A 21,834-nucleotide genomic window follows, 5' to 3' on the forward strand; every position below is an offset into this window, starting at 1 on the left:
TAGAAAAATATCACTGATGTGTCATCTCATGCATTTTCACTATTCTGCCAGTTTACATGAAAGAAAATGCTAGTCCACGCCAGTTGCTTCATGTCGTTTTTACTCTAAGACCTGCCGTTCTTTTTGCAGCTGTGCACTAAAATGGGTTTTCTCTGAGGCATAATAAAAATATCACAGTAGAGACATGCATCATCTTTTGGAAGCCATGTTATGTGATGAAATTTTTCATGGTACACTTAGTTTGCATTTGTCCAAAGTAACTGAAAGTGAGAATGCACACTGACCTGCTCCAGAGCAATCGTATTAGCCACCAAAAATGCAGAAGATCACATGCGTCAATTTGACTCTGTGCAGCACAGTGTTTATTATTTCTGCAATAAACTGTAGAAGAAAATAAAGTGTGAGAGCATTTCATTCATGTCTGGCCCTTCTATTGCCACGGTATTACTTAACAGGAGAATTAAATATAGGGATATACACAGAGGGGTTTTTCCTGTTTGGCCATGTCTGTATTACCAACCACTTTCTGGTTATTTTAGTCAAAACCTCTACAACCTTTTTGAGTAGAGCATGTTTACCTCTTGCTCCTGCTTCCAGGCTTAGCCTAGCTACTGTTAAACTGCTTTGATTTCAATGTGACAACATGAGATACTGGCTCAGGACCTTGACGCATACTTGAGGGGTATCTGCTTTTCTACAAATGGAGGGAACAATTGATGCAATTTCTCTGCAGTACAGCTTTTGTTCATTAATAAATTAATTTCTACAAAAACTGAGGGTGATGGGAGGAAACAGGATCATGCACACATTTATACATTCCTTGATGCCAAAATTTGGGGATCTGATGCTAATTAAAGCCCTGGCTGTAATCAGGATTTTCCGAGAAGCAGACACTCCTTGCTATGTAAAGAGAAGCTTAGGATTGTTATAGTACTAGAAATAATAGCATGATGGCAGATCTTCGTGTGGTGTTGAAAGATTCATGATAATTACTGGCCTCTACCCAAGGACAATCATGAAGAATTTGGGGAATTAGTGCCCTCTTCAAGGAAAAAGTCGCTGTCTGCCCTGGGATGATGTGGATTTTATATACGGTTCTTTTGTTACTAAGATTACACAAGCTTTCCAGCCTTGTCTTTGAAAAAATATTAAAAGATTTTAAATGGGCTTTACCCTAGAGAGACAGAATCCAAAATTCTGTTACACAAATAAAATGATGAATGGAATGCCTATATATCATTTATTTCCTCTTGGAATTGGTGACCTTCCATCAATCATTAGTTTCCTTCACACTCCCTCACTTGTGAATTATAAGTTAATCAAGAGTACAATGGAAACAATGCATCCATAGCCTGCTCACTACATTCATCTATCTCCTCAGGGTGGATTATGGATGTTAAAATTGTAATGAGCTTTCTTTTAGTCCAGTTTTGACCTCAATTCTGACTTTACCAGCAAAAAATTTCTCATGTGAGTTCCACTAAGGTGTATTTGGAAAATATGCTGGGATCTGGGAAAGAGGATTGTGAACCAGTAGTAGTCAAAAAAAGTAAGAGCATCTCCTTGCTTTTTACTGCTCCATTTTAGGGGAGTAGGGTGCATGGAAAATAATTGCGTCTGAGAAAGTTTACATTCTTTTTTTTTTTCACTTGGCCTCAAAGGGATTAATGCCTAACTATTTCTGAAACGCTGGTTATTTCTAAAGATTCTCAGTCCCAGAATTTACAAACCTGATATTATTGCCACATGTGATGAGAGGAGAGGTTATAGGAGAGATTGCCTGCACTGTGCTGACATGCCACCTCCTGAAGTCTGGTCCTGGTTTTGCTGCACTGAATGAGTTTGAATGACTATTTCACACTTATCAGTGCAGAGGAATGAGTATTTTAGCATATTGCTTTGTTTTACAGAGCCTGAGCTTAGTCTGTGGGACTTCTCCTCAAAGGGAATGTAATGTATCCATTCGAAATATTTATTTTCAAAACATACAGATGCACAACAGCAGTGAATGGAACACCAGGAAAAATTATTCCCTCACAGCTGATAATACTAGTGGTAACAACAAAGGAATTATTCTCATTATAAAGAAGAGTTGATCTGAAAGGTAAAGAGAGGTGGTAATTAATTTCCTTTAATAGTCACACTGGGATCTCCTGTAGTGTGCGCTCTGATGTTAATAATATATTTTCCCCCCTATAATTAATGTTCATGTTCAGTTCCTGGGGGACTCTTCTCCACTATCCTCAGCATTGTCATTACTTAAGCATGCACAAGCAACTTTAGCACCTCAGTCGCTGCAGTAACTAATCCAAGCACTGCTTCCATTGCCTGTATCTTCTCTCCTGCCAGATGGGTGGCAAATGCCATCACTGGAATACGTAGCTTCAGGAGAGCTGGGAAATAAGGTATTTTGTCCCATTCTGGAGGAATGCAAAGTTTTAAAAACAGCAAGATAGTACAAGGAGTTTGTGAGCCCCTTCCACCTTGTCCTGCTCTCTGAAGTTCGTGATTCAGGGACGGGGAGGTGGAGGCTGACTCCTCAGGGACCTTATTGAAGGTGTCAGACCTACTTGGCAGCACAAGGCTGTGCCACAGTAGAGCAGATAGGGAAGCCCTCGGATTTCAGAGCAACCTGTGGCCCTCATGCCAGCCACTGAGGGCATGAGCAGAGAATGAAGGCAGGACACATGCAGCGTGGCCTGGGCTCCTTCTGGCTGGCAGTCCCTGGTGTAAATCAAAGCCTGTTTGAAATAGCTGTCTTATGCACCAGAGACCAATCAAAACCTGAATTACTCTAAGATGCTCTGACTAAACTAAGCTGAGTGCTCCTTAGCTACAAACACAGACGTGACTCTTCTTGGAAAGGAACAAATCTGAGAGATGACTTGTTCCTTAACAGAAAGAGCAGAAAAGCAAAAAGCTCAAGAAGGAATAGGAAATGAACTGCTGTGATGTTGCACCACTTCCCCTGGAGTTTTGTACTTTTTTTTTTTTTAAATTTAGGATTCCGGCAGGACAAAGGTGCTGCAGAAGCAATTGTTTCCACTTTACTGCTAAATTTACTTTAGCCTGCATTGCAATACTGACATGCATTCAGAAGATTAGGGACGATGACTCTTAACAGACAAGTCAGAGGAGGGAACACAGCAAAAAGCTCAAATGCATTCTGTTTCATATTTCTGCAAGCAGAAATACACGCTTAGGGTTACACAATATTGCATTAAGACTTAAGTCACACAAATGCAAATGTATTTTTTTTCTTTTAAAGTATGTTATCTTGAACAATTGGGAAAAAAGTTCCCAGAAGTGCTTTATTTCCCTCTGCTCCACCCCTCATGGCTGCCACCACTGCCCAGTCCAAATGAGCACCCCCACTCCAGCACGTTCAGCCTTCCAGCTTTTCCCATGTATACCAGCAGGTCGTCCTTTGCTCCAATTTGGAAACTTTTGCTTTGGCATTACTAAAATGGGATGGCTACATCACAGCAGCAACAATACGCACCTATGACAGAAACTTTCAGGGCTGAGAAATCAGTTTGGGGAACTGGTGGCCCGGCTCTTTGCTTTAGTATGTGCACTTTGGATTGCAAAGGCTTTTTTCTGGAGCAGCAGGGAAAACTAAAGAAACCTTGAGACACACTTTACAGAATCGTAGAATGACCTGAGGTTGAACGGACCAACAAGGATCATCAAGTCCAACTCCTATCCCTGCATTAGACAATCCCAAAATTTATACCATGTGTCTGAGGGTGTTGTCCAAATGCTTCTTGAATACTGTTAGGCTTGGTGCAGTGACTACTTCCCTGTGGAGCCTATTCCAGTGCTCTGAGTGAAGAATCTTTTCCTAATATCCAATCTAAACCTCCCCTGGCACATCTTCCTGCCATTCTCTTGGGTCCTATCATTGGTCACTGAGGAGAAGAGATCAGCTTCTCCTCCTTTCCCTGTGAGGAAGCCATAAACTGCTATGAGATGTGCCTCCAGTCAAGTCTCCTCCAGGCTGAACAGGCTGAGTGACTTTAGCTGCTCCTCATATAATTTCCCCTCTAGATCCTTCATTAACTTTGTGTCCCTCCTTGGGACACTCTCCAGTAGCTTGATACCCTTTATATACTGCAGTGCCCAAAACTGCCCACAATAGTCAAGGTGGGGCTGTAGCTATGCAGAGTAAAGCAGGACAATCAACTCCCTCCAACGGCTAGAAATGCCCAGGACACGGTTTGCCCTCTTGGCTGCTGAGGCACACTGTTGACTCGTGATCAACTTGCCACCAACCAGAACCCCCAAATCTCTTTCTGCAGGGCTGCTCTCCAGCCTCTCACTCCCCAGTCTTTATGTATATCCAGGGTTGCTGTGTCCCAGGTGCAAAATCTGACACTTGCTTGTTAAAATTTCAAGAGGTTGGTGATTGCGTAGGTCTCAAACTTGCCTAGATCCCTCTGCAGGGACTCTTTGCCCTCAAAAGTGTCAACAAATCCTCCCAATTTTGTGTCATCTGTGAACTTGGTTAGTAAAACTTTAAGTCCTGTATCCAGGTCATTTATGAAGATATTAAAGAGTACTGGTCCTAAGATGGATCCCTGTCGAACCCACTGGTGACTGATTGCCAGACCAATGTAACCCCATTCACTATGACCCTTTGAGCCTGATGCATGAGCCAACTGTTCACCAACTGCATTATGTGTTTCTCAATGCTGCACGCTGGACATTTTGTTTAGGAGGATACTGTGAGAGACAGTATCAAAGGCTCTGCTGAAATCCAGAAAGATTATATCAGCTGGTTTTCCTTGGTCAGCTAGGTGGGTAACCTTGTGATAGGAGGAAATTAAGTTTTTCAGGCAGGATATTGCCTTTAGAAACCTGTACTGGCTGGGACCAATGACTGTGTTGTTGTTCGAGTGTTTTTCGGTAGCTCCCATAATAATCTTCTCCATAATCTTACCTGTAGTCCCTGGGGTCATCCCTGCTGCCCTTCCTGAAAACTGGGACAACATTTTCCAGTTTTCAGTCAACTGGTACCTCTCCAGATTCCCAAGAGCATTGAAAAATCATTGAGAGAGGTCTTCCTATGACATCAGCCAGCTCTTTAAGTACCCTTGGATGAATCCCATCAGGCCTTATCAACTTATAGGGATCCAGCTGGAGCAGCAAATCCCACACAAGTTTGGGGTTGATTGGGCGTTTACCATTTGCACAGTCTTGGTTCTCTAGCCCAGGGCTCAGAGATGGGGTAGGAGGGGGACCGAACCCATCATCAGTATTGAAGGCAGAGGCAAAAAAAACATTAAATATCTCCACTTTGTCTATATCCCTGTTTATGAGGTGTCCACGATCATCAGGTAATGAGCCAACATTATTTCTGGCCTGCCTTTTGTTGTTAACACATTTTTAAAAGGCTTTTTTATTATCCTTCCAAGTGCTGGCCAGCTTCAACTCTAATTGAGCTTTGGCTGCACTAATTTCTGCCCTCCAGTGGTGAACAGCATCCCTGTAGTCACCTGTCCTTGTTTCCACTGGCCATACACCATCCTTTTATGCCTCAGTTTGAGTAGAAGATCCCTGCTCAGCCAGGCTGACCTTCTGTCTTGCCTGCTTGACTTCTGGCATTTGGGAATTGCCTGGTCCTGTGCTCTTAGGAGGTGGTATTTAGAAAGTGACCAGCACCGAAGGACTCCAACACCTTGAAAAGCTTTTTCCCAAGGGACCTTATTAAGCGGTTCTCTGAGCAACCCGAAGTCTGCTTTCCTCGTATCCAGAGTTGAGATCTTGCCGTCAGTTTTCCTTCTGTCACCATATATGTTGAACTTGACTGCTTTGTGGTCGCTGTGACCAACGCAGCCTCTAGTTGCCTCTTCACCCACAAGACCCTCTCTGTTAACTAGCAATAAATCAGGGAAGTCACCTTTCCTGATCAGTTCCCTCAGCACCTGTGCCATGAAATTATCATCCAGAGAGTTCAGGAATCTTCTGGACCTATTTGTACCAGGTGTGTGTGACTTCTAGTTGACATCCAGCAAACTGTCATCCCCTATGAGGACAAGGGCAGATGACTTGGAGGCATCACTTTGCTCCTTAAAGAATAACTCATCAGTGTCAGCATTCTGGTTGGGTGACCTATAGCCGACTCCCATGATGACATCTGCTTTAATTGTCTGTCTCTTAATCCTTACTCAGAGGCTCTCAACTATGCCATCACCAACTGCAAGTTTCACACATTGCAGCCCCTCTGCTTCATACAATGCTAACCCCCCCTTGCCTGCCTTGCCCATCCCTCCTGAAGAGCCTGTAATGACCTATCATGGCAAACCAGTCACAGGTCTTATCCCACCAAGTTTCACTAATGTCAATGTCATATCTTCAGGACTGGGCCAAGGCTCCCAGCTCCTCCTGCTTATTCCTCATGCTGTGTGCGTTCATATAAAAACACTTTGAGGGTGGTTCGTTGTGGCCATCTCCTCATGGAGCAGTCTGAACCTCGCTAGGATGCGGCTCCTCAGACTTTGTCATGCCTTCCCACTGCTCATCCCTGACTAGCCTGCTATTGCCCCTTCCCCCCCATCAAACCTAGTGCAAAGTCCTATCAATCAGCCCCGCCAGCTCTTGGGCAAAAAACCTTTTCCCCTTCTGTAAGAGGTGGATGCCAAGAGACGCCAGTAGACCTAATGATGAATAGACCATCCCATCCCATGGTCAAACCCCCCAAAAGTTCCCAGGGCTTGGAAATCCCTTTTGATTGCTTTAGGATTTCTCTGCTATCTCTTCAGTGCCTACATGAAAAAACACTATTGCGTAATACACCGAGGGCATTATCAGACTAGGGAGTTTTTTGGTTCTATCTCTTACCCTGGCTCCAGGGAGGCATCAGACTTCTCTGCAGGTTGTATCAGAAATTCTGTGTCCAGCGGATAAGAGTGATTGTACCCCTGTACTCAGCACCAGTGAGGCCACACCTTGAATATTGTGTTCAGTTCTGGGCCCCTCGCTACAAGAAGGACATTGAGGTCCATGAGCGTGTCCAGAGAAGAGCAGCAAAGCTGGTGAAGGGGCTGGAGAACAAGTCTTATGAGGAGTGGCTGAGGGAACTGGGGTTGCTTAGACTGGAGAAAAGGAGGCTGAGGGGAGACCTTATTGCTCTCTACAACTGCCTGAAAGGAGCTTGTAGCGAGGTGGGTGTTCATCTCTCCTCCCAAGTGACAAGTGATAGGACAAGAGGGAATGGCCTCAAGCTGCACTAGGGGAGGATCAGATTGCACATTAGGAAAAAATTCTTTCCTGAAAGGGTTATCAAGCACTGGCACAGGCTGATCGAGTCACCATCCCTGGACATATTGAAAAGCAGATCAGGTGCTTAGGAATATGGTTTAGTAGTGGACAGGTAAGATTGGACTCGATGATTTCAAAGGTCTTTTCCAACCTAGTGATTCTATGATTCTATGATTCTATGAATAGTGAACAAGCAAAAGACAGAAGCAACACCACATCCACAAACTTTCCTCCCTAATTCCACACTTAGTTTACACCTGTGGTCCTGAGTCAAGGATATTTCACTATCTGACTTCTGTTAAAAAAGTATAGCCTAACCAGAGATTTAAATTTTCTGGGAATGTCTTTACATATAAAATGTAACAGATCTTTTTTCACTTTTCTCCCCTTTAAGGGGAAACTGAAACATCTGCAGCTTTCAGTTTAGAACTAGGTTTTATTTACTTCTTTATGAATAAGAACTCTATTATGTCTAATTTTGCTAATGCGTATAGACTTCTGCCAGATATATCTCTGAGAAAAGAGGAAAAAAATCCTGGCTTTTGAACATCATCAAAAATGCCCAATATTAAAGAGAGAGCTGTAACACCCACGAAATACTTGTTGACATTTCTTTCTAGTTGGCATATCTCTCAAGTAGTAAAATGACTAAGTAAATAGCTAAAAAGCTGGAAATAGAGACTACCACCATTACTGGCCCAGTAACAAGAAGATTCCCTAAGATTCAAAGATACAGTATAAGCTGACTTAAGGCATAATGCATAAAGTCATAAAGCACAAACTCCTGTTCCTAGAAGAAATGTTGGAAAATATCATCCATATGCATGATACACCTAACATGGAATAGTGACTTCATAATAACCTAACTGGAAATACATTACTGTATGAAAAACACTTTGAAAGGTGATGTTTCAGCATTTATTTTAAACACTGCACATATTTCTGCTCATTCGGACAAGAGGTGTTCCTCAAATATGTTCAAATCAAGCTTTTCCCAAGTTTTCCAATTTTGCATTTCCTACAGGAAAACAAACAAAAAAAAAGAAGACAGAATGGGGAGTGGAGATGAAGTTTTTATTGAAGTTTTCAGTACCTGTTTTCAGCTCTTCACACCGCTAGGCTTTGCACATTTAAACAAAGGTTAGTGTTCAACACTATTTGTGAACTATGAATTAAGAAGAGGACTGCCAAAGAGATGATTGTGTTTTCTACATGAAAAAAAATCTATATTTTGATTTAAAAAATCCCAAACCCATAGACATTTTATGTCTCTTTCAAACAAATCTAATTCTATGAAATCTCTGGGACACAGGTTTTATGAAAAAACGGAATACATCTTCTCTTTACTGGAACAATTCAGATTTCAGCAAGGGAATGTGGTCCTCTAAGAGGTGGCTCACACCTTTTAATCAGGAAGTTTTTGTGGGCCTTCTCCCTCAAAGTGATAGGACATGCCAAGTTGCCAATCAGACCCATAATTTCCAGTAAGAGAGCCACTAGAGACCAGCTGGTACCATGTCTGTGGGTGCCCTGGTCCAAGGTTTCAAGCAGGGGAATGGTACTGCTAAGTGCAAGCACCAAGGCAGCTCTGTATGCTACACTTAAGCAAACTGAGAAAAATAATACCTTTACATTTCCACTTACACTGAGAATGCATTTCTTTCTCTAAAACAGAAATGATGCCATGGTGCTATTTAAAATACATAGTGGCAGCACAGTGTGCAGCTGCATAGTGATGCAGTTCTCTCATCCACAGGGGAGCCCATGTCCTGAGATATATACACTCTGCTCTTATCGAAGGTTTGCTTCTAATTAGGAAGTAACTGAAGCCCTTTTTTTAACACTTGTATTGCATGGATTTAATGTGCTAATGTGTAAACCTGCCTCAAATATCTAATCCTAAAAATGTTTTACTTTCTTTTTTGGTGCTCTTAAAGTAGCTAGTCCTGATAATTTAACTCCATCAGGCTGAAAGGCACTCAATGAAAAGTCTGGAAGGAATTAATTTAAGTGCTTATCAAAGACTGGTAATATCACTTTCTATTGGTAAGTAAAATGAATGTGTGTGAACTGGAATCAGATACATTGATTAAACTCTATCGTGAAAACACAGCTTGGAGATAAATAGTACTACAATTATTTGCCCAGGAAAATGTGCATCATCCTAATGGAAATGTTCTAATGACCTAGACTATACTAACTGTGTTCCCACTTTCTCTGGGCCCAATTACCAACAGTAGCATTACATATATGCCTGTTTTTTGAGGTGTCCATTTTACAGCGAGGCATCAAGAAACTCAGTCTTTATCCACAGACATTTCTTGAGTCATATGTACAGTTACTGTTGTACTTCTGCATAAAGTACACTAGAAAATAACACATGATGATATTCAGTGCCTGTTCTTGGGCAATAGTTAAAAGGCAAACTAAAATGTGCATACTCTACTGGCATTTTCAAAGGACAGGCTTGATAACTATAAACAATGCTCATGTCTGCTGCTGAGCTGCCTCCCAGAGCATCAGCCTCTGTTAGGGGTTCAAGGCTCAAACACAGCACAGGCTGTCCAGCATGACCACTAACACAAGTCTAGGAATGGTATCGGCTGGTGTCTGACTTCAGAAAAGCTGGAGCTGAAGAGTTCTGGCTGACTCCTCCAAACCGCTGGGCTGTGATTCGGTCTAAGTTTATATTTATTAATTCTGGAGACTTCAGTTGCTCAAGTCTGTTAATGGTATGGCTGGAGCTGAGGTTGGGGCTAAAGACTGATGGGGATGAAAAGCAAGTGTTATTGCTGGGAAGAATAAAGCTTACAAAGCTCAGAAGAGCATAAGCACAGTAAAGCATAACCAGCTGTAGAGCTGGATGGAAATTATGTGCTTTAGGTTATATTAGCCTGGGGTTTAATGGCTTGAGGTAGAACTAGATTTTGGACCCAAAAAGCTGAGTTAATTATTAGATCACACAGGACTTCACTGATGTGCCAACTACAGACAATGGCAAAACCATGACACAGGACTCCCTATGCAAACACAAGGCTATGCCTTAGCCTGGGCCAACATGTAGGCTTCCTCATCACTCACCCTTGTGCAGCATAAACTCTTACCTTCAATTTTCAGATATGGGGAGTCTTTTAGTTGGTACACAGGATTTTTAAAGGGCTATTATTAACTTACTTAAACAAAACTACTCTTGATATACTACTGCCTGGTCTAGTGGGAGGTGTCCCTGTGCATGGCAGGGGGATTGGAACTAGATGATCTTTAAGGTCCCTTCCAACACAAACCGTTCTATGATTCTATGATTTGGAAAGCTTTGATACAAAACCAGGACAAAGTAACCTGAAAACAAGTACGGCTTCATGATCTTGCCAAATATACATGTTCTGTGGAGGCTTATTACACACTGGCTGTGTGCATGTAGAAGCTAATGAGGATTCACATGCAGATAGCTTATGAAGGCAGTAGGCCCACATAAAGAAAGCAGAAAGACAAACCATTTCTTGAGACCCTGTCTCTGCTGCTGAATAGAACATTGTCTGGTTGTGACTTCATCCCTCCAAGGGAATGAGCAAGCAGGATTATTAGTCACTGCTGTGAGGGGTCAAGCAGCTTACAGCCTTCTATGTTTTGTTATATTTATATGTGACATGCTCATTAGCAAAGATTTTTAGGGTTCTCGCCTGTCTTCTGCTGTTGTCTCAATCCCAGAAAACAATAGCTCTCTTGCCGGAACATTACATGTGCTGGGACAAACCCTTTCGTGTCTTGGGTCTTGTACAAGTGTCCACGTTGTGGTGCAAATGACTATGGGCAATGTTAGAAAGCCTTGTGGGCCCACTGAGCTGGACTGAGCACAACTGGCAGCAGAGCAAATGGTTTGTGAATAACCCTGGAGAAGGTTTGGGCTGCGAGAGTATACCAAGGAAGAGGGTTAGTGTTAGAGGTAGGGTTAAAGGACAGGGCAGTTGGGCAGCAGTGGCTTCAGGAATGTTAACGGGTAGATCCTGCAAATTCAGCAGTGCTGGATGATGCCAGCTGGTGTTGGGGATGAAGAGCAAGTAGTTATTTGTACTGTGAGGAATATCATGTGAACTTCTTTTGACAAGAAACTTGGGTTTAGAGATACAACTGAGATAGGAGTCTCACATCTCACTGGATCTCTATGTCTGGGACAAGCTGTGGAAGAATGAGCCAATGACTGAGGATTAATTGTGGCTGTAGATCTGGGGTGCTTCAGTTTCTGCAACATCCTGCCTGAACACCAAAAGGAAAGTAATCTCTAAGTGCCTTGGGGGAACCTGCTACCATCCTAGCACTCTGGTCCTTACAAAATCAAAAACTTAATTAACATCTTCAGATCTCCTTTCCTCTAACCCCAGCCACAATGAATCCCTATCGCTCACTGCAGCCCAACAAGCCCTGCTAGCTGTACCAGCAGGCTGAGCACTTCAGTCACAACTTTTTTCAACCGTAACCACCATACTAAACCTAATCCTATATCTAATTACCTCCTGAAGACTCCTAACAGCTGAAAAAGCAAATGTAAAATATTTGACTCTTGCCTTGTCTCCGTCTCCCCTTACAGATCTTGTGGGATCTAGCAGCAAACTGAATTGCCCATTGCTGTAATTCTTACAACTCACTCCCCACTCCACGTGTACCTTCAGAACTCCTTTACCCATCCTGCAGTAACGCTTAGAGCTTTCGGTACTGTCAACTCTCCCTTCATACTAGCCTTCTGGCCTCATGCAATACAAGAATATTTCTCCTCATTCAGTATTTCCACAACTAGAATTTAACCATAATTCTTATCACAAATACTGTGCAGAAGTTGCCCAGTATCTCCTCCTTTCCTCCATAGCTGGCTGTCCATCTCTGCACCTACATCTTCAAGAGCTGGACTTCAATCAGCAATACATGTAGGTTTTCCTCTCACCATCTAGTATTAAAGTATATCCCAGTGATCCCTTATAGAAATAAAAGTAATTCTCCTGCCTTGTAATTGCTAGGAACAACCCAAATGTTAATCCTAGTTTTATTTTTCTCTACTCCAAGGCCAAGCAGAACGTGGTCTATGTAAAGGACAGGGCTGAGAGGAGCTCAGAGCACAGTATGCTTTATTGTCTTGGGTCTATCTTAACACCAGCATTTGGGTCCAGAGGTTTATGTTCACTAATGGGTGCTATAAGACACATGTGGTGAGGATATTACAGTCTTAGCTGAGTGGGGGCCACATAGCTCTGGGTAGGCCTGTGTTCAGGGTTAGGAAGAGTAGAGACTGAAGAGCTAAATTTACTGCTATGTCCTGCAAGTCCTTCTGATCCAGGATGATGCACTGTTGCCAGGTTATGACTATACTTAGAATATAGAAAAGATTTTTCAACATTTTTACACAGGCCCTTTCTCTTCCTTCTCTACAAAAATATCAAATAACTCAGTTTTTGACTCACTAGAGAATTCCTTTGAAAAAGCCTCGACTCATATCCTTCATGGTGAGGTGGCTGCCTGGTGCTGTCTGACTGCACTGCTATAAAGCAGTACTGCTCTGCTTCAGAAAGCTCCTAAGGAGGTTCACTCTCAGTCCAACACTGACATTCCCTGTTCCTCCCTGGCCTCCCTAGAGATAATGTAGGTTTTATAACTTAAGTCCAAGGGCCTGAATATCTTTATATCTTGCTCAAGTCCTGTCTGCACATGAACTAGCTTCCTGGCAGTGGTCTGGGTCCTTTTAGAAGTGTAGCGATGAGAAAGCATAAAAGCAATCTTTCTGCTTTGAGACTCTGCAGAAATTCCCCATCTGGAATGTCCCAAGCAGAGAACAGCCTGCCCATGGGTCAGTGAAACAATTGCTGTTTTAACTGCTGTATTGCATACTTGACTGAAATTTTTGGTTCTAAAAAAGCCATATTTTTCTGGCATGTTTCTAGGAAAGTTTCTCAGTTTCTCAGTTTGCTGCCAGGTAGAAATGAAGAGTTGAGTTTTTAAGAGCACTGAGTGGCATATTAGCAAGTGTAAATGCTTCCAAAAAATGAAAGAGGACTATATTTCTGCTTCTGATTCACTGCTCTGTGCCAAATAACACTTTCTCAGTCACCTTTTCTTCCTCAAAAAGAACAGGTTGCAACAGATTGAAGTCTTCTTCCCTGCTATGTCAGGAGCCTTTATGTGACAATTACAACATCTTTTTTGTTTTACGATCAGCTGAAGTCAGTTCAAAACAGCACGTCACCTCACACATGAAATAGCATGGCTTTATCTGACAGGCACTGGAATTTGGCAGGAGCATTTCTTCGTTTGCAGTCTGCTTTTTTCTGCCTCAATGTTTTACACTCGATGTAGAGTAACTTGAGTTTTTAAGTCACTAAGGCTTATCTGGAGGAGTGACTCATCTAGGGCAAGCGGAGTAGCCAGCTCCTGCTTGCTCTGAGGGGAACTGAAATGTTAAGCAGCAGAGGAGGAGAAATATTACAAATCTGAGAAGGGGAAGACCTCAGACCTTCCAGATGAAACCTGTGATATTTATTGGTGGCTCTATGAGCAGCAAGCTTGACACTCAGTAGGCAGGTTCTTTATCTCCTCATTGTCCATGGTGATTGCTTTTCTCTCCTGATCACCCAGCTCTGTGCCACTGAGAAGGCTGGCCTCAAAAAGTTCAAAGAGAAGCCATCTGGCTGCATGTGAGAACACAGATCAGTGGATCCTACTGATGTAATCAATGGCACCACATTTCTAGCTTTTTTTTTCTAGTACATCTTTAGAGCAACAATTAATCAAGAGCAGGTCTAACTGCTGCAGTGTTCACAGTGATTCTGGCCTTCCCTGAGAATTCACTTGTTCATATCATCTATTAGACCTATGAAAATAATACAGCATTTCCCATTAGTAATTCTTTCCACTTGTGATTCCTTTTTTTGTGTCCAGAGATGAAGTGTTCAGTCACCGCACAGAAACCTCTTGAGAGAAATCATTACTATAATACTTCACCTGTCAAAACTGCTACCATCATGAGTTCAAGAAACCTGGCCTTAAGCCCATCTACCTTTTCCAGTTTGAGCGGTTCCTATTTTTTTCATTCCTACTTGCCGTCTTTTCCTTTTTAAAATACTTATCTTTTAAAACCAAATGCACAAACCCATGCTGTTCCTAGGCATGACAGGGCCCTTTTCAAGGATGGCTGTAGGTAGACGCTGGTAGGTACAGCTAGCTGTAAGCAAGCACCAGTAGCAAGCAGCTCCATGTCACCCTAATCCTAAATCTTGCACTAAGAGCAATGTTAAAGGCATGGAACAATTCACTGCAGGTGTGAGCCACCTAATCCTCTGCCAAATTCAGATCCAAAAGGAAGCATTTGGAGATAATAAATAAAGTTTTGTAAACAGTGAAACTGATACCGGCTGATGGCTTGCTCGTTTCCACCAGAAAGCTTTTGTGTAGGTTCTTTGGTGTCTGCAGGGACAGATACCTATTGTCACAAAACTTGAAGAAGGTCAGTATTTTTGAGATCTTTGCCTTTTTCTCAAACTTAACAAACTTGCCAGCATGTTCAAAAGATAGCCAGACAGGCATATGCGAAATGCACACACCCAACCGCACACAGTAAATATGACCAAATAATCCTTATTTTCCCAAGAGAAAAATCATTGTTATCTCAACATCCAAACCAGACAGGTTTCCAGGACTAGGACTAACAAACCCGTAAGTTAGGGTTAACAATGTCTAATTTTTATACACCTGGGTTATAGCTCATCTCACCTAACTTCAGGGCTTTACAGTATGGATGCTGGCAGTAGAGGTAACTGCCAAAACTGATGTTTTAGTCAAAGGAGAGAAACTGGAGTTCTTAGGGCATGAGTAACCCAAAGAAAGTTGTCAAACCCAATTAAATACTTCATGCTTGAGACATGCCAGCTGATAATAAAGGACCAGGCACAGGCTAATTACCTTTTTCTCTCTCTCTAGCTCCCCAGGATCTCTGGAAAGTCCATTTTCATGTGCACACATCTTTGCCTTCCTAAACAAGCCAAACTCCTCTTTCCCCTTTTACGCCTCAGCCTTTTCACCTAGGCTAGCAAGTCTTCTCTTCCCCTCCAAAAATCTACAAGGACAATCATCTGAAGGAAAGAAATCTTTGTCTTTTTTAAAAAAACTTTTACTTTCTTCACATGATGACCCCTTATTTTACTATTCCTTCATACATGTAGCCTTGCATTTAGCTTGCCTTCAGCTTGCCTTCTACTTGGATGGCCCGATCAGATGCAGAGAGAAAAATAATGTATTAAATGCTCAAGAAAAGAACCTAACCAAAGAGCATTAACATTCAGCTGCTGTATTTTTACAGGATAAATTACAAATGAGAACAGTGCATGCATCTCGGAAGTGATGATCTTTCCTTTGTATACCTGATATTCTATACAGCTAAGTGCTGCTTTAAGATTGACGGAAAATGTCTTTTGTATGGGTGATTTACAGTCCATTTAGAGGTAAAAAGTGCATTTAATGCTTTAATTTCCTTGTTCCATTTTAATTATTTTTTTGCATACCCAGACTGCAGTCCAGGAAAAATCCAAGTTTTGCGGATACATTTATCGACCCTTGCATTGTGATTTAGCAAAATACATCATCTGGTACTTGTACATCCTAAAAACCCAGTAAGGGAAGAAGCTGAGCACATGTTCTAAAATAAGTATATGTTTTAAACATGCTTTTAAGTTGTAGTGCTTGGTGGTTTTTTGTTTTTTTTTTTTTAAATTTTCTAGATATTTCCATTTCCTGAAGTTTTAATTCCTCTGGGGCATATCACAAAGTCCTTACTCAGACAAAACTACTCTTCTATATACTTTGTTTAGGTCAAAAAACGCATGCCACACGAGGCAGTAATATCCTCAAGATGAGTACTTTCTTATTATTTAGGTCTTCAAAGTTAAATTGTTTTTTTGACACAGTAACTGTTGAATAAAATAATATTTAGGTCACCAGTCCTTTCCTGACATTTGGTTTTGGTTTTTTTTTTTTTTAAATTCAGGGAGTGCTCCACATTAGTAGTCATGGTGCTTATACAGATCTTATGCACGATAGCTCAATTTTTGTGCTGCTTATATTTAAAAAATACAATTAAAACAGCTTAATCCTACAACAAAGACAACCCTTGTGGTTTCAACACTTTCATCAATTCTGTACAGACAATCAAGCACCTTGGAAGTTAAATTCTCCATCATGGCTTTCCTTTTCGGTTTCGCACTTTTTCTTTTCAGTTCTCTCTTGTGTTTGCCTTTCCATCCATGTTTATGACTTTATCTCTGGTTGTTGGGCAATGGGCCGTTGGCCTACTCCAGTGTCCAAAAAATAAGTTAGGAGAGTGCTCAGCATTTGATCATAACCACATTGTGTGACATTTCACATCGTTTTTGTAATTGTAATTTCAACGGTCTCTTCAATACTGTTGAAATTTATAACATGCCAGGAGCAGTCTCTCAGATTAGGCTGTTTTCTTGTGTATTAAAGGGCTGTCATGGAACATTAACCATGAGACATCAACTGAATGGATTGAGACTTTAACACAATGTTGATGACCTATAGCTGGAATTTGGTACCCTTTCTCTCAGGAGGGCTACTCCATTACTCTGCAAATAGTTTCAGTTCATTCATTGGCACTACTTTTAAGACACAGTCACTGTGATTAAGGAGGCCAGAATCCGTCCCTCTTGACAAAAGATTATTTTAACACTTAAGATTTCCTCTGAGCAGCTTTTGCTTTGACTAGTGAGCACTTCATCAGGTGAGTCATCCACTTTCACTAGGACTAAAGCTCACACAGCTTGAACTACCAAGATTTGTGGGCGAGCATGCATATACCCCATTAAGCTACACCACTGAAGTGAAGGACACAGCTTTGAAATAACAAGATATTCTCTGTGAGCAAGTAACATTACACTAGGGCTACAAACATAACATATTGTAAGCATGTCGGCAAAGGAGACGCTTACTCTTAAAGGAATCTGAGCTGGGTAATATTCCGTACAGCAGTTTGAGCAGCTCCTTCTCGAGTGGAAATCAAAAGCCTGAATCAGGTGCCCCACAAAATATAACAGGGGAAGCAGACCATCTTGGGTAGGATTCACAACCCAAAGGGAAAGATTTGTTGCCTAAATGCAGAAAGAACTGGGGCTTTGTATTCCTGCTTTACACAGCCCTTAGCAGCAGAGTAAGGTAGGCTTTCAAGCCACCCTTCTATCCTGCACCTCCTCAGGGACACACATTTCACCTGCTGGGTAAGCAAGCAGTTCAGGCTCTGCGTCTTGAACACTTAAGGGTCACAATGGACCAAAAATATGAATCACGGCCACCAAGCAGAGGAAGTCTTTCTTTTCTCCTGCCCTGCTCGTACTTATTGCCAGTCCCTGCTCCTTCTGTTAAATTGTTCAATTCCATAATTTGGCAAAAGGATAGCCATCTTTTCCTTTTTTTTTTCTTTTATTTCCTGATGTAAAGAGGTGAAGGGACTTCTGCAGAAGACTCGCTAGGTCAGATAGCGGAAGGCAACTGGCAGAAGCGCATGGCTAGAAGTGGCGGACAGGGGCTGGCAAGCTGATGTTTGACAGACTAGACCTGCAAATGGGACTGGCCTTTCACCACTGAAGTGCACTCAGTGGTAGAGTGGCTTTAAATAAGCTGTAATCTGTTGTGAAACCTCACCTTTCAACCCCTGGTAGATTTGCCTGTGAATCCTCCCAGTTGTTCACAGCGACTTCCCTACATGGCCTCACAAGGGGCCAAACTGGGTCAATTTTGCCCTGAAAAATCGTAAATTTATTTGGGGAAGAAAATCACCATGTTTCCCAGGCAACAGCGACAGTATTATTCCAAGTGGTAACAGAATAACTATACAAAATCACATTATTAAATTGAAAGTTTAGTTTTAAATTAAAATTCATAAAATCTTTCTGGAAAGTTGCAAAAATCAACTTAAACTAAATGTTTATCAATTTTATTTCTTGTCAAGCCTTCCTTTCACCTCACACTATGAACCATAGAAATGCGAGATTTTTTTCCCTCGGACTTTGATCATTGCATTACCATGACAACAATGTATTTACTGTAGCTGTAATAGATGGACTTCAGATTTCAGATGTTAACTGGATCCTTTGGAAACCCACAGGGGAGCTTTTGGTCTCCATATACCAGGATAAATGAAAGAATTACTCTCTCCTGAAGAGCTATCTAACAGGTAACTGATATTTGCTTTCGTTTTCTACCTGCTCTTCTAGTGAAGTCCACTGCCTTCCACCAGCTTTAAATTTACTGACTATTTTAATTATATAGAAAAACAGGTCAAACTTTTATCTACCAGCTTGCTTTGCTTTTTGCTGACTGAAGCCCATAATGCAGCAAGTTAATGCATCAATCTGACAGGATGTGACGTACGGATACCATGAAGGCTTTTATTCTTACTGTTTACACTATTTTTCTTTTCAGAGCTTTCCAGCCTTGCACGACAGAAAAGAAATGTGTAAAGCTTTGTTCTTAAACAGCTCACAACCAAAGGCTGATATTTTGCATACACATAGGCTTGGAGCGTAAAAATACGTAATAGAAACAAGACCTGTTCCTCTCCTGAAGACACTGATGCATGAGAGTAATCAAGTCATTTCAACAACTAAATAACTTCAAATTTAGGCACGAGTTTTAATATCTTGTTGAATTACAGAAATAATACAAACCAGCACATGCAACTCCAGCTCAGCTAGCAAGATGCAACATCGTTATAACAAGATTCTTAAAGTTCATCTTTTTCGTAGCTTAAGGAGCACATTAATAGGCAATAAAATTCCTTTACACAAGGTTTTGTAGAGAATAAATTATAAATACACATAAAAATATTCACAAATGTCTGTCAATCGGCTTCTAAAAGATGAAATTAGAGGATCAGAAAACTAATTAGAAAGTCTCTTTGATCTCAAAGAGTTTAGTTACATACTGATAATCTTGAAATAATTCATATCAGAAAGAAGAAATGTTGAAGCTTTATACAGTTCTCAAGAAGAGCAACCAATATTTTCTAAGATATAAAAACAGTGCGTAGCTCTTTAACATGAAATTAATAACACTACGGTAGTAATAAAAATAACTTTAGCTATTAGTAAGAAAAATTCTTTATTAGTCTATGTAAAAAAGTTAGAATTTTTAATTTGAAATCTTGAAAGGCTGATCCAACCGTACCAAAACAGATTAATAGCATGAGAAACACTTGATAATCATCAAGAAAGCAACACTGTGGGCTCAGTATTTATTATTTCTCAATTACCTACATTTCAAAATACAAATTAAAAATTCTATGTAAAATTTAATCTCTTAAACTAGCTTTTTAACTGTATAATTTATGAGAAACAAGAAGTATTTCCAGGGAAATACTTGGTGAATAAGTTTGATTCTGGGAATTATTTCCAGGGAAATAATTTTCCAGGAAAATACTTTGCAATTAAAAAAAATGCATTCTTTTTCCCTTTTGACCTACCTCAATCTTGCTGAACCAAACTCACACTTTTTATAAAAGATAAAGAGGCCAAAAAATGATGCTTGTTTAGTCAAAGTAGCATAAAGTCATGAATACAACAAAACGTGTCAGTAAACAGCATCTAGTGGCCTCAGTGTAGCTCCAAAATTCTGGGTCATGAAGGCAAAATTTTGGTCAAGGTGCAGATTAAAGGAGTTGAATTAGTTAGAATTTAATCCTAAATGTTCATGTCACTGTTGTCGGTGCAAAGTAGATTTCATTGGAAATGCTCTGTCTTGGAAAGCTCAGCCAGCTACCATGCACCATCCCCGCAACATCCTGTGGCACAGAGGGTACGCGGTAACTGGCCATGACCCAGAAGTATCTTTGTGTTGTGCTCATCCTGTACTTCCAAACTCTTTTTGGCCTCTAAGCAGCTAAAATAATTGAAGTAGGCAGTGCTGTTAGTGGTGGCAGCAGTGACTGGTTTCCACTCCCTAACTGCAGGTACTCCGACACGGTCCTTCACAATCTGGATGTGTTGTGCCTAAAATATCACTCTTCACCCTGTTTTTTTCACATGACCACTTGTAGCCTGCAGAGCTACAAATGAGCTCCATTTTTCCATTTTTCCTCTGACTCAAAATTAAAGGAAGAATAATTTTTTTCAGAGAAAATGGAGGAACTCCTCTAAGGAAAGCTTTGCTCAGTGAATGTCACCTACAGCTTTGCAGAAGAGTTAAGGAGAAAGTCTGAGGTCTTCATGGTTTTATTAAGACTCGTATTTAGAATCATAGAATCACCAGGTTGGAAAGGACCCACTGGATCATCAAGTCCAACCATTCCTAACACTCCCTTAAACCATGTCCCTAAGCACTTCATCCACCCGTTCCTTAAACACTTCCAGGGAAGGCGACTTGACCACCTCCCTGGGCAGCCTGTTCCAGTACCCAATGACTCTTTCCATGAAGAATTTTTTTCTGATATCCAGCCTGAACCTCCCCTGGTGGAGCTTCAGGCCATTCCCCCTTGTCCTGTCCCCTATCACTTGGGAGAAGAGGCCAGCTCCCTCCTCTCCACAACCTCCTTTCAGGTAGTTGTAGAGAGTAATAAGGTCTCCTCTCAGCCTCCTCTTCTCCAGGCATTTGGCTGCAGGAAATACGGATTTCATCCAGGGCTAACATCATCGTATCTCTCTCAGCTGCTGCCTTTTCTAGGTAGCGGTCTGGGGACAATGCCTGCCAGGAAGCCTTGCCTGGTTCTTCCAGTTACAAGAACCTTTCTTGGTTACACAGAACATTTCCAACATCAAAACACTTGGGTTGAAAGTTTGCAGTCTGCTATCTGCCTTGAAATGATAATCATCCCTTATTTCAGCCAAAAGAGTTAAGTAGTAGAGATTATATGTCCTTGAAAAAGGTAGTCCTTGCTTTGCAGGTGCAGGGGCTCTTTGCAACAAGGTCAACCCCATTTACAAATCTGCCTGAATTTGCCAATGTATAATAAAACTGAAGTCTTTACCCTATTACCAGGAGATTAATGTTGTCATTTCAGAATTTGTTTAGGCCAGGCTAAGCTAGGATTTCTGGCACAAAAATGGTCACACACACTCCATGCACTCCTAGCTTACGCCAGGAGCTGTGCAGTGACTCAGTGAACTGACTGGAAGCTGCCAGCGAACTAACATGACTTAAAATGGCCGGCAACAACAAAACAAAAAAAATATTTGATCATAGTGTGATCATTAAATCATTAACTACTGAATCAAAACGAATATGCAGGATGTGAATAAAATAAAATTACACAGGCAGACTTAATTATACTATTTCCTAATTTTTGAGTGCTCAACTTTGCATCCATAGTGGTTGGCATCTAGTGCATTTTCTGTGAGTGTGTAACTTTGCTAGATCTTTCAAAAAGTGCAAGAAATCCTCATTACTTGGCATTGTTGTGACATTTTCAAAATATCAGCAGCCTCCCTGCCACTTTGTCTAACAAGCTGTGGCAGCTGGAGCAGTCATAGGATCCTGCTGTAGGTAGGTACCAGTGAGGAGGAGCATGTGAGATGCTCTCTCCCTCAG

General features: G+C 41.3%; 1 protein-coding gene across 2 annotated transcripts in view; it reads right to left on the reverse strand.

Annotated features, from left to right (window-relative positions):
* NPAS2 (neuronal PAS domain protein 2) overlaps positions 1 to 21,834 on the reverse strand; it is a 115,461-nt gene that overhangs the window by 78,953 nt on the left and 14,674 nt on the right. The window contains exon 2 of one of the 2 annotated variants that reach the window (XM_054084050.1): positions 285 to 381. The exons of the other annotated variant lie outside the window; for it this stretch is intronic. The gene's annotated coding sequence lies outside the window, so the exon portion shown is untranslated. The remainder of the gene's footprint in view (positions 1 to 284; positions 382 to 21,834) is intronic. 2 annotated transcript variants of the gene reach the window in all.

The sequence above is a fragment of the Cuculus canorus genome, chromosome 1, assembly GCF_017976375.1.
Source record: "Cuculus canorus isolate bCucCan1 chromosome 1, bCucCan1.pri, whole genome shotgun sequence".
NCBI classification, from domain to species: domain Eukaryota; kingdom Metazoa; phylum Chordata; class Aves; order Cuculiformes; family Cuculidae; genus Cuculus; species Cuculus canorus.